Below are 17402 nucleotides of genomic sequence, written 5' to 3'. Positions count from 1 at the left end.
GACTGGCAAAATGGATTAAGAAGCAAAATCCAACAATATGTTGGATACAAGAAACACACCTAGTGCAAAAAGAAGCCCATAGTCTGAAAGAGAAAGGATGGAAAACAATTCTATATGTGACAGGAACCCATAAAAAAGCAGGGGTAGCAATCTTATTCACAAACAAAGTAAATTACAAACCAAAACTGATTAAAAGAGACAAAGAAGGCCACTACATCCTTGTACAGGGAACAATTAAGGAGGAAGAGATGACAATCATAAACATATATGCACCAAATACTAATGCCCCCAACTATATAAAAGAAATATAAAGAAATATGAAAAGCCAAATAAGCACTAATACAATTGTAGTGGGGATCTAAATACCCCACTTTCACAAATAGACATATCATCTAGGCAAAAAGTCAGCACAATGAAATACTAAAACTGAACCAAGCTTTTGAAAATATGGAATTAATAGACATCTATAGACCCCAGAAAATCAGAATATACATTCTTCTTGGCTGCACACGGGTCATTCTCCAAGACAGATCACATACTAGCTCACAAAACAGCTTTGAATAAATGCAAAAGAATCAAAGTTATCCCCTGTATATTATCAGATCATAGTGCAATCAAGCTGGAGATCAATAGCACAAGAAATCATAGGAACTTCACAAATACATGGAAACTGAACAACACTCTCCTGAACAATCAATGGATCACAGAGGAAATTAAAGAAGAAACCAGACAGTTTTCACAAATAAATGAAAATGTCAATACAAGGTAGAGGAATCTATGGGACACAAAGAAAGCAGTTCTAAGTGGAAAATTAATAGCACTGAATGACCACACTAGGAAAACAGAGTAAGCTCAAATAAACAACCTAATAATGAATATTGGACTCCTAGAAAAACAAGAGCAAGAAAAACCAAAAGCTCAAACAAGAGAGGAAATTATAAAGATAAGAGCACCAAGCAATGTAATGGAAACTAAGAAAACAATGCAAAAAATAAATGAATCAAAGACTTGGTTTTTTCAAAGAAAAAATAAAATTGATAATCCCTTAGCTAACCTTATCAAAAAAAGGAAAGAAAAGACTTAGATCCATGCAATTAGGAATGAAAAAGGTGAAGTCACAACAGATCCAACAGAAATCCAGAGGATAATCTATGCCTACTTTGAGAACCTTTACTCTAACAAAATGGAAAACACAGAAGAGAAATGGACAGATTTCTAGATACTTATGAATTACCCAAGTTGAACAAAGAAGATAAAAACATTTTAAACACCCCAACTACAATCAATGAAATTGAAAATGTAATTAAAAATTTACCAACAAAGAAAAGCCCAGGTCCTGGTGGATTCACAGCTGAATTTTACAAGACATTTAGAGAAGAGCTATTTCCATTACTTTTCAAACTTTTCAATGAAATTGAAAGGGAAGCAATACTTCCAAACTCATTCCTAGAAGCAAGTATCACTTTGATTCCCAAACCAGGGAAAGACACAACTAAAAAAGAGAACTACAGGCCAATCTCCTTAATAAATATACATGCAAAAATCCTTAATAAGATACCAGCAAACAGAATAAAGATGATCATCAAAAAGATCATACAACCTGATCAAGTTGGATTTATTCCAGGGATGCAAGGATGGTTCAACATATGTAAATCAATAAATTTAATACACTATATTAACAGAGTCAAGGACAAAAATGATATGATTCTATTGATGCAGAAAAATTATTTGACAAAATTCAACACCCATTCATGATAAAAACCCTGCAAAACATTGGAACAGATGGTCTATATCTCAATTTAATAAAGGCAATCTATGAAAAACCAACAGCCAACATCATATTAAATGGCCAAAAACTGAAAACCTTCACGTTAAAATCAGGAAAAATACAAGGATGCCCAATATCACCACTCCTTTTCGATATAATTCTGGAAACATCAGCCATAGCAATTAGAGAAGAGAAATAAATTAAAGCAATAAAGGTAGGAAAGGAAGAAGTTAAACTGTCATTATTTGCTGATGATATGATACTCTACATTGAAGACCCAAAAACTCTACCAAAAGACTTCTAGATTTAATTGACACTTTTAGCAGAGTAGCTGGATACAAGGTGAACACCCAAAAATCAATAACCTTCTTGTACATAAATAACAGACTCACTGTGAGAGAAATTAGGGAAAAAGCTCCTTTCACACTAGCATCCAAAAAAATGAAGTATCTAGGAATCAATCTAACAAAAGAAGCAAAAGACCTCTTCACTGAAAACTAAAGCACTCTGAAAAAAGAGATCGAAGAGGATATAAGAAAATGGAAAGACATCCCCTGCTCCTGGGTAGGAAGAATCAACATAGTGAAAATGGCCATACTACCAAAACTGCTATACAGATTCAATGCAATACCAATTGAAATTCCAACACTATATTTCACAGAACTAGAAAAAAAGAATTCAAAACTTCATTTGGAACCATAACAGACCTAGAATAGCAAAAGTCATCCTAGGCAACAGACACATGGTAGCAGGTATAACAATTCCCAATTTGAAACTATACTACAAAGCCACTGTGATAAAAAAAAACAGCATGGTACTGGCAAAGAAACAGACCTGAGGATCAGTGGAACAGACTGGAAGATACAAAAACAACTCCAGATGTACCCAGCTACCTCATCTTTGACAAAGGAGCTGACCATCCTCAATTGAGGAATGATAGCCTCTTTAATAACTTGTGTGGGAAAATCTAGATTTTTAACCTGCCAAAGATTAAAACTAGACCCTTATCTTTCACCATGCACTAAAGTAAAATCCCAATGGATTAAAAATCTAAATATTAAAACATAAACACTAAACTTGCAGGAACATAAGTTAGGCAGAACTCTGGAAGACATTGGCATAGGAAAAGACTTTATGAACAAATCCTCAGTAGCACATGAACTAGCAGAAAGAATCAACAACTGGGATCTCATCTTATTAAAAAGCTTCTGTATGGCAAAAGAAACCATCAACAGAACTAAGAGACAACGTACAATGTGGGAAAAAAATTTTACCAGCTGCTCCTCAGACAAAGGACTATTATCTAGAATATATAAAGAACCAAAACAGTCAGCTCCCCCAATATAAAGACACAATTTGAAAATGGGCATCTGAAATGAACAGACATTTCTCAGACAAAGAAGTAAAAGCAGCAAGTAAATATATGAAAAAATATTCCACATCACTGGTCATTCAAGAGATGCAGATGAAAACAACACTAAGATTGCACCTCACCACACAAAGAATGGCTACTATCAAGAAATCAACCAATAACAAATGTTGGCGGGGTTGTGGGGAGAAAGGGACCCTTCTCCATTGCTGGTGGGAGTTCAGACTGGTTCAACTACTATGGAAATAAATATGGAGATACCTCAAGGAGCTGGGACTAGAGGTTGCATTTGACCCAGCCATACCTCTCCTGGGTATCTTTCCAAAAGAATTAAAAGAATCATATCACACCTTGCCTAACGTACTAAGTTAGTACACATCAGTTATAATCATCAATATCAATGGCCTCAACTCACCAACCAAGAGAAATAGACTGGCAGAATGAATTAAGTAGCAAATTCCAATAATAGGTTGCATACAAGATACACCTAGTGCAAAAAGAAGCCCATAGACTGAAAGTGAAAGGATGGAAAACTTCTTCATGCAACAGGAGCCCAGAAAATAGCAGGGGTAGCAATCTTATTCACAGACAAAGTAAATTTCAAACCTAAACTGACTAAGAGAGACAAACAAGGCCACTACATCCTTGTAAAGGGAAAAATTCAAGAGGAAGAGATAACACATAATTCATATTCAATCTATTAAGTATGTTAGAAGCACATATGCTCCTTTTCTCTTTCTTTTTTTTTTTTTTCTTGCTTTTTCTTTCCCTGGTGCTGGGGATTAAATTCAACACCTTGCTCTAACTAGGCAGGTGCAGCACTACTGAGCTAAATCTCAGGCTTTACATTTTACATTTTTAAAATTTATCAATACATTAATCTTTGTCTTTATATGTTGGTCTACCAAACTGATGAGTTATTTTGGTTCTCACTTTCTTTGCTTTTTTATTTGAGAATTTATGAAATCTGTATATATGAGTAGTATGCAAAATATTAAGCTCCATTTGTCATTCTCCTCTCTCATTTCTGCCTTTTGCAAACTTCCTTTTCTGTCACTACAGCTTCTTTGGTTGGAAATTTGTTGACAAATTTTGTTATGTTATCAATACATTTTTGTACCCATTTTCTACCAATAATGAATATTAATTTTTAAGTAAATTTTATCATAACTTTACTTAAATAAATGGATAATAAATCATTAATATCATTCAGTATCTGGTATATATTACAAATTCTCCAACTACCTCAAAGATGATATTTTGTTTTTCTCAATTCACACAAATCACAAACATTCCACACATCACTGCACTGTTTTATTATTCCAAAGTATATATTGTATTGTAGAAAATATGCATTGTGCATATGTGGGGGGGTATGTTTTTACACATATGTGTGCACTATTTAATGAGAAGCATGGTCATGAATGTGGTAGGATTTTGCACATTTGGCATATTGATAGTTTCTCTGGCAACCTTATGATTTTTCTAAATTAGATTCTTGATTTAATTCATAATCATTTGTTTGGGAAGAATATTACATATGTATTGGTCTTAAATTCTATCATTATGCTTATAAAAAAATAATAAAAATAAGTATGGGATATAATAAAAAAGGAAAAGAAAAATCTGATCTTAAAAATGTGAACTCTTTTAGTTGTTTTGGATTTCAAATACAAGTATATTTCTTATCTGTGGGAAGTGTTGTTAGAAAATGTAAGTGAGCTCTCCCGCCTGGAGCCACCATCTCTCCAGCGCCAGGAAGGTAGCTGCATGGGCACCCCTGAACCCCTATAACTCCCCCCTGCTGCTGCGCACAATCAGAGTTCCTGATTGTGCCAGTCTTTGGACCCACTCTACAGAGGCAGAGGTGGTCATAAAGGGTATTTTCCCAACTTTGAGCATCTTTAAAGAAAGGGTGTGGGAAACCTGTAATAGAAAGTTGTAGAGTTCAACCATTCAGAAAGTTGGGGAACTCAATCTGGGCCTTGCAGCCCGAGGTCAGTCTGCATCATGGGGTTCAGCCATCAGCTAAATGAGATCAGGGGTTTTCATCCTGGTTCTGTCTGAGCCATTAAATGGTAAATATACTGTATTGAAAAGTTTGCTCACTGTAGACATGTTCTGGACTGCTTCTTGATTTCAATTTAATTCACATGGCTTAAGGGTGATAGACTAGTGACTACCACTGGTGGTCAGTTTCCAAGTTGTGCTTCATCATATTGTGTTGCTGATTGTATCAGTTGGGATAAAGGATTGTGGTTGATTTGATGAGCTGTTTTCTCTGATATTATGAAGATGAGAATGTCTATGGGTTGTTAGAGACACAGAAGCTAGGGCGCAACTATATCAGGAAGATTTGGGTGATAACCCAGACATTAAACCAAGGACAGCCAACAACAAAAATTAAAATGAGAAAACACTTAAGCATGACACAAAGACAGACTTCCAGTTCACCAATGGCAAACAGTAGGGCAAATGAGGATGAAAAAGCCAACAGTGAACCACCAGGACACCCTGAACTCAAAGCACAGGAAGTAACAAAACAGATCAATCAGGCTCTAGAAAAATTCAAAACAGAATTAATTTCCCAGATAGCCACAGATATAGTGAGCAAAATGGAAGTCATGATTTGAGACTCTAGAGCAGAAACTGACAAAAAAATAGATGAGCTCAGCACCACGATAGAAGCCATGAAGGCCCAGCATAAGAAATGGAATCAATAAATGCCCAACATAGGAAAGAAATGGAATCCATAAAACAGATTCAAACAGATATCCATGAGATTAAACACTCCATCAAAAGTGTATACAACAGAATAAAAGAATGCGAAGATAGAATCTCAGATATAGAAGATAAGATTGCAGTCAGTGACCATGAAAAGAAAGGTCTCTCAAAAACAGTAGGGGATCATGAGAAATCAATCCAACAACTCCTAGATGATGCAAAGAAGAATAACATAAGACTGATAGGAATCCATGAAGTAGCAGGAGAAAATACAAATGACTTTAAAAAGCTGTTCACAGAATTAATGACAGAAAACTTCCCAAACAGAGGGGAAGAATTTGACATTCAGATAACTGAGGCATATAGGACCCCAACTAGCCACAATCAAAAAAAAAAAATCTACACCTAGACATATAATAATCAAGATCCCAGAAACCCAACAGAAGAATAAAATACTACAAGCAGTAAGAGAAAAGAAACACATCACATGCAAAGGAAAGCCCATCAGAATCAGAGCAGACTTTTCAACACAAACCCTTAGGGCAAGAAGAGCCTGGAATGAGATATTTCAAGTACTAAAAGAGAACAACCTCCAACCTAGACTGATGTATCCTGCAAAACTCTCTTTCAAAATGGATGGGGAAATAAGATACTTCCATGACAAAGAACACCTGAGAAACTACATGAATACCAAAACAGCACTACAAGCAATTCTAAACAAGATCCTAGAAAAAGACAATGAAGGCAATAACACCATGAGGTCCAACAGAGCAAATCAAATAAGCAAGGCAAGAAACTAAAAGGAGAAGGTGAAAAAGTAAAAAGAGTCAACAAAAGGCCAATAACATGTCAATAATAAGTCAGTACATATCAGTTACAACCATCAATGTCAATGGCCTCAACTTACCAATCAAAAGAAATAGACTGACAAATGGAATAAGAAGTAAAATCCAACAATATGTTGTATACAAGAAACACACCTAGTGCAAAAAGAAGCCCATAGACTGAAAGTGAAAGGATGGAAAACAATTCTCCATGTGACAGGAGCCCAGAAAAAAGCAGGGGCAGCAATCTTAGTTGCAGACAAAGCAAATTTCAAACCAAAATTGATTCTAGTATTATGATGTAGAACAGTACTGTATCATACCTGTGTGAATGTAAAAGATCTTGTACCTGCTTTATGACACATAATAGTGACTGTGCTTTATCAGATCTATATTTAATGATGTCACTCTAGAATGTTCTCTTTCCAGATGATAGTTAAGATGCTAATAAAAAAAAAAATGGTGCCAGGTACCACAACAGCAACAGAACTGTGCTATTTTCTGGATATTATTCTTTTCTTTGTTTTTTTGTTTTGGTTTTTTTAATGGAATGTGCTGAATGTCTATAATTTTGTTCAGATGACTGCAGAACCTAGAAAAGCTGTTGCTGCTTGTGATGCATAACATACCTATATATATAACTTGAACTTTTGGAAACTTTAACAGTGCTCTCAACTTTGGAAAAAGTTATCCCAATTTACTGTGTTGAGTTGGCATTGTACAGAAATGGACAGCCATATTGGTCTAGAAGTGTTAATTTTTTAATTTTTTTTCCATTTATACAGAGGTAACACACTGTATTAAATATGTAAGGTCATATCTATGTGGGTTTGATTACAGAAACTAATAAAGTATTGTCTAAATAATGAAAAAAGAATAAGGTAAGACTATAAGAGCAAGAAGCAATTTAAATATGTTCGGGGACCATGATATTCCCTATTGTTAATGTTCATACAGAGATTTCTTTAACTGAAATACTAAATAGTTTCTCTGGTGTGAAAAACTATAATAGTACACAGGATTCTAATGAGATAATTAATAATGTGAAATAGGAAATAAAGGGCTAAAGGTGTAGGACAACTGGGAAGGGTGGGGGAAAGGTAATAAGGGAGAGGAAGAAATATGAGAAATTGAAAAAATAAAAATAAAGTGTTTGTAAATGGGGAGGGGAGGAGGGGGTGAAGGGAGGGCAGGGACAAGGGGAAAAAATGAGAATCAAGACCTATCATGTAAAGGTACAGGATCCAAATAATGAGTATAACAGTATTGTATACCTAGATTGTACCAATAAACTCAATTTAAAAAAAAAAAGAAAATGTAAGTGATACAATCAATGAGCATTTGATATTTATCAAATTAATTAAACCAAGGAGTTTATAAATCATAAAATTTTGAGGACAGTTTCTCAACTATAATATGTAACTTTGTTTTATTTGTAAATACAATATTTCAAAAATATTATATGAAAAGAAAATGAGAAAAACCATACAATGTTTGAAGATCATATCAAACTAATAATGTATTTGGATTATTAGTCTGTGTTGCATAAATTTTTGTTTATTTCATATCCTTTTTTTGCTGTCATATATATGTATACTTGAAATTTTTATTTAGTATCTTCATTTCTTATTGTCATGTATGTTTGGAATCTTTAATAAAAATAAATAAATAAAAGAATCATATCAAAGTGATATATGCGCACCTATGTTTATAGCAGCACAGTTTGTAATAGCTAAAACTTGGAAACAGCTCATTTGCTCATCAGTTGGAAACTGGATAAAGAAGATGTGGTTTTTTTATAAAATGGAATACTACTCAGCCATAAAGAATGAGAAATTAGATTCATTCATAGGAAAATGGATACATTTTGAGGATATATTCCTAAGTGAAATATATAAGTCACACGTGTAAATACCGAATAGTTCCTCTGGTGTGTGAAAAACTATAATAGTACACAAGATCCTAATGAGACAATTAACAATGTGAAGTAGGAAGAAAGGGGTTAAAGGTGTAGGGAAAATGGAAGGGTAACTCTACTGTATACCTAAAATGTACCAACAAACTAAAAAAAAAAGTAAGCCACTTAACCTCAAGATACAATGGCACAAAGAATGAAAATCAGGACGACACGGAGTCCTGTAGCTCCATGTTCAGCATCTAGGGTAGTGATGGCAAACTGTTTAGAGCTTTCAATGGTAACAAACAGTGCACTGAGACACATGTGCAATAGCTGATCTACAGTGTACGTTACAGGGGCTGGGGATTTAGCTCAGTTGTTCTGCTGTCTGCCTCACAAGTGCAAGGTCCCAAGTTTGATCCCCAGTACTAAAAAACAAAAACAAAACAAAACAAAAAAACCCAAAATAAAACAGATGTACATTAAAGAGGGTTGCACAGTACCATCTGTAAGGTCTTGTTGGTTACAGTCCATATGACCTCACTCCTGTGTTGACTTAATTCACAGCTTGCAGCTTTTCTCAGACTTTCCTTGTTCCTAGCAACTCCAATTTCCTGGAATCTCCATTGGATCTTTGGCCTCACTGTCACAGCTTCACGCATTGCCCTTCCATTGGCATAGTTCCTGGCCTCCCAGCCGTTCCTTTGACAGCTGTATAGAAGCCACAGTGAACTTACAACTCTTGAATTCTGCATGCCTGAAAAACCAGCATCACTTGAATGATACCAAGGTCTGTGGCAAGTGCCAACAGTAGTCAGAGCCCCTTGGACCATAGCTGTAGCAGCCTCGGAGGGCCTGTATAGATAAACAAGATGAAACAAATCCTGAAGAACCAATTTCATAAGTGGCTCCTTTTAAACAAGGGATTCACTGGCTCTCTTCACAAAGGAAAAGTTTATACTTCTGCTTCTGTGAGCCTGCAAGGGTGGGGTCTTGCTAATTCCCACAATATCCTCAAGGAATCACTCATCATGATTCAGAGACTGGATTTCTTTATAATGATGCAAATATCTTCAGCGGCCATACTTTCTTTGGCCCAAAATCTACATATGGTTCTTTTCTGGACAAAATTTAAGTTTTTCAAATCCCTCTGCTCTGCTTTTTGCTCCTGATTTTCCCTGTAAATCTGACTAAAATCAGCCAGCAGTGTCCATGACACAGCCTGAAAGTTGAGCTGCCTTGAAATTTCCTCCACTAAGTCACAAAAAGTCCTAGGGCATTATGTAAACTTTCTTTTTTTAACTGGAGTATAACACATATGACCTTTAGTCCAATTCCTAATAAAGTCCTCATTCTGATCTGAAATCATCTGAGCCTGGCGTTTACTGTCCAAGTTCCTATTAGCATTCTGGCCTTCTGAGCTCCAATCAGAATTTCCCATCATGCTGAGTTTATAGCATTTTAGTGCTTCTCTAGATCAAATCTCCAGACCTTTCCAAATTCCTTCTGTAAGCCAATTACAAAGTCTGAGCCAGGTGTCGTAGCACACTCCTGAAATCCCAGCACTCAGGAGGCTGAGGCAGGAGGATTGCTGTGGGTTTGAGACCAGCCTGGGCTACATAGTGAGTTCCAGGTCAGTCTCAACTACATAGTGAGACCCAGTCTCAAAAAACCAAAACAAAAAAGCAAAACAAAGCAATTACAAAGTCTGAACCACAAGATCATATATAGTCACAGCAACAACCTTATTTTGTGTAGTAGTCAGCTTTCCCAAATTTGCTGGATCCAAGGCAGAAACATCATGAACTAAAACCTCTAAAACTGTGAGCCAGGTAAACCATTTCATCCTTCATTGTGCATGGGGGTGTGGATTTTGTACCAGTGAGGGGTAAATGGACTATTACACTAAGCTAATAGTGTTTTACTGCAACACTGCATTGAAATTTTTCAAAGTGCACTAAGATTATTAAGTTACCCCTTCAATGTAATGCTAAACAGAATAAAATTTTTTCCTTTTAAAAATAAAGTAGCTGAGTTGCAGTTTTTATGTTCTATAATAAACAGAAATTGTCATCACGCTCATGGTTTAGATATGGGGCTCCCCAAAGCCTCATGTGTTCAAATGAGGGACTTCTGGAAGGCGATTAGATTATGGAAGCCACACAGCTGAGCGTATGGTGGGGTCTGGTTCAAACAGGTGGGTCACTGGGACATGCGTTGGAAGGGTATACCTCCCTCCCTGGCTCCTCCCTTCACTCTGCTTTCTAGCTGCTATGACATGAGCACTTTCCTCTTCCGGATCCTTAGACCATACCCTTTCTGCCTTGGAGCCACTAAAAATACAAGCCAAAAAAACCTCTCCTTTAAACTATGGGTGCCTGGTATTGTGTCTCAGCCATGAGGAAAGCAACTAATGTAACTCAGTGTAGGGAGCAGAACAGGCAAACTGCAGGACTTGCTAGCTGAGCAAAGAAGCCCATTTGAAGGAGCAATACAAAGCCCACCATGTGTTAGGGCTATAAAGGTCACCGTGTCTCACTCTCTCTCAGTAAGAATTGCACAATCAGGTACAGGAGAGGCCAGATATATGAACAGTAACAGTAAATCAGTGTGTACTGGTACAACATCAAAAGCTGCTGTATTCCCTTCTGCTCCTATGCTGCACGTTGGCATTTAGTACCTGTGTATGGGCAAGCTGCTAACAGAAGTCATACTGGCTCTATTTGTAAAGTTGGAGCATTTCTTTTACATGAACCCTATCCATGTTCAATGCCTTTCTTGTTTTTACTGTCACCATGTCCATCTTTCCCTGACACAGCTGTGTGCCCAGCTGTGTGCCTGGAACTCCAGCATATGTGCTGTGAACATGCAGAACGAGTTGTGAGAATATCAGAGGCACCTGAACAATATCCTGACGTCAGGACATCCCTGAGTGAATCAAAAGTAAACTCACCACATTCCAGAATTTTTATGTGAAATAGTGGTTTCTATTAATTCAGCTGCTTAAATTCTGTCATTTGTCTGCTGTGCACCTTTGAGTAAATAATTGGTCTCTCCGTACTGTTTCTCCATCTTAAAAGAAAGTCAATAATAATTATTATTTCACAGAATTGTAATAATTAAATGAGATACTAAATATAAACAGGGATTTAGCTCAGTGGTTCTGCCACCTGCATCACAAGCACAAGGACCCGAGTTCAATCCCGGTACAAAAAAAAAAGTATGTTTCCTAAATCAAAGTGACCAATAAATCTTATATATTAATAATTGCAATAGTAGTTAGATATTTTGCTACTTAAGGGCATAAACTATTCCCAATTAATACATTTACTTAAAGGTGTAAAAAATTGGTAGTGGTTCCCACTATTATTTTATGCTTGTAACTTATTCTTTAATGGAAGTCAAGCAGCATTTATCGATCCCCTTTTAAATAACAGGACATCTTTCTACACACCAAAAAAATACGAATGTCTGGAGTTGGAATTTCTGGGCTCAACACATCAATGGTTGAGATGTTGGGGAGACTCTACAAACCCTCCTGCCAGGTCACAGTAGCACACAACACACACCGCTCCCGTCAGACATACAGAGTTAATGCACACGTTTTGCCTCCTATTTGTCCAGGTGCCAATGATGACATCTTCTCATTCCTGTATCACAGCCATTCCACTTAACCAGGCAAAGGGGATGCCCCGGCAGCAAACTTTATACATATCTTCATTTCCTAACTCAACTTTTACTGTGATAATGGCATCTTCTACTTTGGCATTATCATGACCCCAAGCTTCCCCTTTAGTCACTTAACGATGCCTTCTTTCTTTCCAGCAAGCATTACAGAACAGGACATCAAAATCCAGAATCTAAGAGCTTGGTTCTCTGCTCCCAGGCTGTTCAATTTTAACACGACGTGTGGCACCAGATCCCCTGCTGCTGGTCCATGGTTTGGCCTTTAAGTCAGTCTGCTTCGGTTTTAATTGCCTTAACAAGAGAATAAATTCAGCACCAAGGCCAACGTATTTTATTCCCATTCCTTCTTGGTATCACTAGAGTTAAATTTTTACAGATTTAGATAAAGCAATGAATCTGACAAAATTTCTCAGTGGTGGCAGCTATTGGTACTGTTTAGTTTCTCCCAACATCTATAACTTATCACTAAGTATTTCATACAAATCCTGGCAATTGCTTCCCATCATGTCTTAACAGCCTAAGCAGTTCTACCCAATGCCTCCTTTTCCCCTTACTTCAAGAATTGCTCTGGGTGATCTGCTTTCTTCTAAATGGTCCAGATTTTCCTGGCAGCTGCAAGAATAAATCTACCATTGCCCTTACTCGCTCTCCTTTCCTGCTTAGGGGAAATGTCATTTCTGATCACCTAGGACTCCCTTCCCTGATTTCACAGAGCTACAGGCAGATCCAGTTCCCTGCTAATGAGGACAGTGGCCCTACTGCTGGCCTCAATACAAGCCCCCTCACTCCAACGCTCATCTTTCCTCAAAAGCATTATTCCTACCACAGCTGGCAATTCTGAATGTCAAACTATAATCAATTACAAATCGGTATACATATCAAGTGTCCCTTTCTAATCTGCAGATCCCAAAAATAAACTATTAGAACTTAGATCAACTACCTGACAATCCGGAAACATAGGGGTTCCATGCTTCTGATGATACTTCTCAGCAAAATCACCCAGTTTTTCACAATGCAGCCCTGGATTCCAGGAAGTGAGGAAAGGGTTAGCTCCAGGCCCAGCCAGATCGTGCTAGAAAAATGACCTCTAAGCCTGTCCTTTTAGAGTATTATATTTTGAAAGGTGCAGAGTTAAGATACATGTGGGATTTATGCTGTGTCTGTTTTACTGGATTTTGTAAGCCCTGATCTAGGGCAGTAGCCCCTGGCCTGGGGAAGCTGTGAGCTATGAGCTGTCATGCAGGCCTTGGGCTAACATTTATAGTAGTACAGAAGAATGATGTGGTGATACCACATACACACACACACTGTATGGGTGAGATACCAAAGGAAACACTGCACCAGTGAGTGGCTTCTGGCCCTTCCAATAAACTAAGGCTTCTCCAGTGCTGTATCTCCTTTCTTCACTACAGCTTATTGCATCCTTTGACCTTGAACTTCTGCAACCACTGCAGGAGGATGACATAAAATCACTCTCTATATTTAGAAAGTTATTGCTCTTAGAAAATAATGAAGCATTGGTGGCATAAGAACACTCCTCTTGCCTCAGTTGTCAGTCCTACTGCCTTCTGAGTCTTCTGCCAAGACAGCCCATTACCAAGTGCCACTGCCCCTACCTCCGGTGTGAGGCTTTCTTCCCATTTTCTCCATTTACATTGGCCAAAACCAGGTTGTCTCAGAGCTCCGTGAGCAATCTGACAGGCTCTCAGTCATTCCTGGAGGACAAGGCTAATTTCCTCTCCCCTTGTCTCACTCACTGCATCCAAACAGCAGTCTCTTCACTTGCAAAATGAAGAAAGTAAGGATGAAAAGAGAAAAGAAACCAAAAATAAATAAATGAAGCAAGAGTTTTGGTAAGATTTCATTCTTACATTTCTTTCAACAATTTCTAAACTCTACCAAGCCACTCTCTGGGGCCACGTGTTTTGCTTTTTTGGTCCGTATTAACTTAATACAGTAATTCCCAATTTATGAATGAGTTCCATTCTGGAAGAATGTTTGTAAGTTGGATTCATTTGTAATCTGACAAAGGGAATCTTATACAGTACACCTGTGGATCTTATATACTAGGCCTGTGAAAGTTTGCAACTTGAACGTTCATAAGTTGGGGACTTGGTATACTTAAACCAGCCAGCCCAAAGATGGTGAGGGGTCAGGCAGGAGTGACGTTCTTTCATTCTGGTCTTTGGTCTATAGCAAAGTTGGTGACAAAGTGTCTGCTATCGATTTTGCCATGCCAGTGGTCTGGGCATGCAACCAAGTATTTTACTGTGGAAATTTCATCAAGACTATTAATGGAATTTTTTTAAAAAGTGAAATGGAAGTGATCCTAGGTGATGGCAGAGTTTAAAACATGGTTGCAAGCAATATCAGAAAAGTTCTGCTCTCCCTTCATCAACAGCTCTACAGCCCACCGGAGAGCATTTAAACAGGGCAGAGAAAAGGAGGAAGGACCAACCAGTCACTTTCCCTGCTCTCACTCTTGCTGGAGGTCTATCACTTTTACCTTTTCAAAGTTTTCTGGCCACAAACCACAAGATTTATTTTATGTCTTGACCCAGTATATTTTCCACTTGATTTTTGAAGGCGAGCAGTGACCCACTAAATTGATTTCATGACCGCACAAATAGTTTGCATTCTGCAGTTTAAAAATTATCGGACCAGACCATGTGAGAGCTTTTCAGAAAATGTATTAAAATTCAGTTATCATTACCAAGTTAGCAGATTTCATTCACTGGGATCTTCTTATTCTTACCCTACACTTCTGCGAAGAAGGAAAAACCTTCTCTGGGTTGACCTGACCCCAGGACATAGCATTACAACTCTGTCCAGTGTGTGTAGGGTACTAGGAGGTGGAACGATTGAGCATAGAGATGGGAATAAGGGCTCCCCTAGGAAGGTCTGGGATGGGCAATGCGACACTGCCCTCCCCAGACCCTTGGAAATTCTCTAGTTTCCATTTGCTCTTCTCTCTGCTGCAGGATATTCTAGTGGTTCTTATGCACATTCCAGTGGCCAGATGCAGCCTTCGGATGGAGGCTGGCAGAGGAGTGTAGCTCTCTTGGATTTGGGCCGGCAGGTGGGCAGCAGGTATCACTCCTTTGTGTGGTGTCCCACATGAGGGGTTTCAAAATGCAATAAACTAACTACTTGTCTCAAATTGGCAAGTAAGGAAGGCTTAAATACTGAGGTCTCTTAAATTTCTGTGGCACCTTCCAAGCCATGCTGCTGGAAGGCTGCTGGAGACAGCATGATTGACATACTGATGTGTCAGCCTAGGGAATCATCTTGTAATTATCCTCTGCCTGATGTTTAGAGAACCAAATGGCCATCTTTGATGAATTTGAATGTGAGGTGAAGATTTCCAAAAAGAATCTTCTCCACTCCTTAAAATTTGACATCTGCAATTTAATTAACCCAGCCTGCTCTATAACATTAAAGATCTATAGGTAATTCTGTTATACTTTAATCTAAATATGAGACAACCATCCAGACTCAAATACTGTTTTAACCTGATTGCAAAGCACGAGGGGTTGAATAATCCTCTTTGATTCTGACTCATCTAAAGGAGAAAATACAAGTTCCATGAGGATAAGAGTATGTCTGCTTCTTTCTCACTGAATGTCCAACTCCCACCAAGAGTGTCTGGGTTAGAAAATACACCCCCTGAGTATTTGTTAAATGAAAATAAGATGAATGAATAATAATCAAATAAGTAGCAGGTGGTAAGAAGGAAACAGAGGAGTTGATTCTAAAATGTGAGACCGTAAGCAAAACATCCCAGGACTCTGAGAATCTATTCACTCAGGACAGAATACATACATCCTCAGAGCATGCAAATTACGAAGCTGCCGGTTCTGTCCCTGCTCCCACTCAGGCAGAAACCAGCACATTGAACAAGAAGACTAACTGGGTATCCTGCCAGCCTACACCAATGTCATTGTCCTCTAAATAATTACAGTCATCACAAACATTTATGGAACATTAATGACATATTGAAGCCAGCGCCAAACACAGAAGTAGTCTCAGTGCCTCCCAAGGAAGCAAATCCCAGGTGTCACCAAAACACCATCACATAATGACTTTCAACCTTAATATCCCGAGACAAATATGTATATGACCACGGAGGTTAAGAGCTCTGCTCCCAATTACTAAAGGGGGCCAGTCTTCTTCATTTTTAATCATCTGTTTTATTGCCACTACCTTGTCAGAGTTATCACTATGGTGCCTACCACATTTTTCATACAGTTAATGCGGATCTTTATCAAGTGTGAGAAGTGTGCTCATTTCCCCTCTTAATGCCAGGCTCCCTCTATGAATTGCCTGTGACGGCTGCAACAGGAGGAAGCTGTGTGGGATTAATGAGAAGCTCCTCTCCCTTCTGAGAACCTTTCATTTATGGGCCCACTTGAGCATTCAGATGATCAAAGGGTTTCAAAGAGGCCAGGACCACAATTCACATTGAAGCCAAAGTCGATCCAAAGAACCCATCCGAGAAAGAAGGGCTTTAAAAAACAAATGTAAAAGCCTCTTCTCAAAATCTGAACAGAGTGGTGAATCTTAAGCAGCCTCACATGCAATTCAGTGTTCATTAACCAAAGGATGAAGATAAAAAGATTAAAAGAGAGATTTGCCCATCCAGATTCCCTGGATTTCTTTGCACAGCTCTGAGCTTGTTTTCAGCAGCTACACTTTGACAACGGAGCTACGTGTCAGACCCAAAAGACAGCATGGAGATTTCAAATTGCTAAATCATATGCACGTATTGGTATCTGAATGCAGTAAGCCACGAAAGCAGGCACAATTTTAATGCGAGCACATGAGTGGGCTTTAGCATAAAATTTCCAGCAATCAGTACTACCATAAAAGGAAAATGTCAGGGACAGAAAATTTATCCCTCAAATAAATAGAAGAATTTTTAAAAAATAGGTCATGTCTTATTTCTTGCTTATTGCTGCCAGTTGGCTGCTGTCCATCTTCTTGATTTTTGCATTTAACACTTTGAGAGAAGCCCGCTCTATTTAACAGGGTGATCAAACTCTCAGTGAAACTCATGGTACCTTTGTATAGGTGCGGCATCAGACTGAAGATAGGGGAAGCTGTTATTTTTAAGTCTGCAAGCAGTTTTTCTGC

The sequence above is a fragment of the Fukomys damarensis genome, unplaced genomic scaffold, assembly GCF_012274545.1.
Source record: "Fukomys damarensis isolate Sample0158 unplaced genomic scaffold, DMR_v1.0_HiC HiC_scaffold_15, whole genome shotgun sequence".
NCBI classification, from domain to species: domain Eukaryota; kingdom Metazoa; phylum Chordata; class Mammalia; order Rodentia; family Bathyergidae; genus Fukomys; species Fukomys damarensis.
This window is presented reverse-complemented; position numbering follows the sequence as displayed.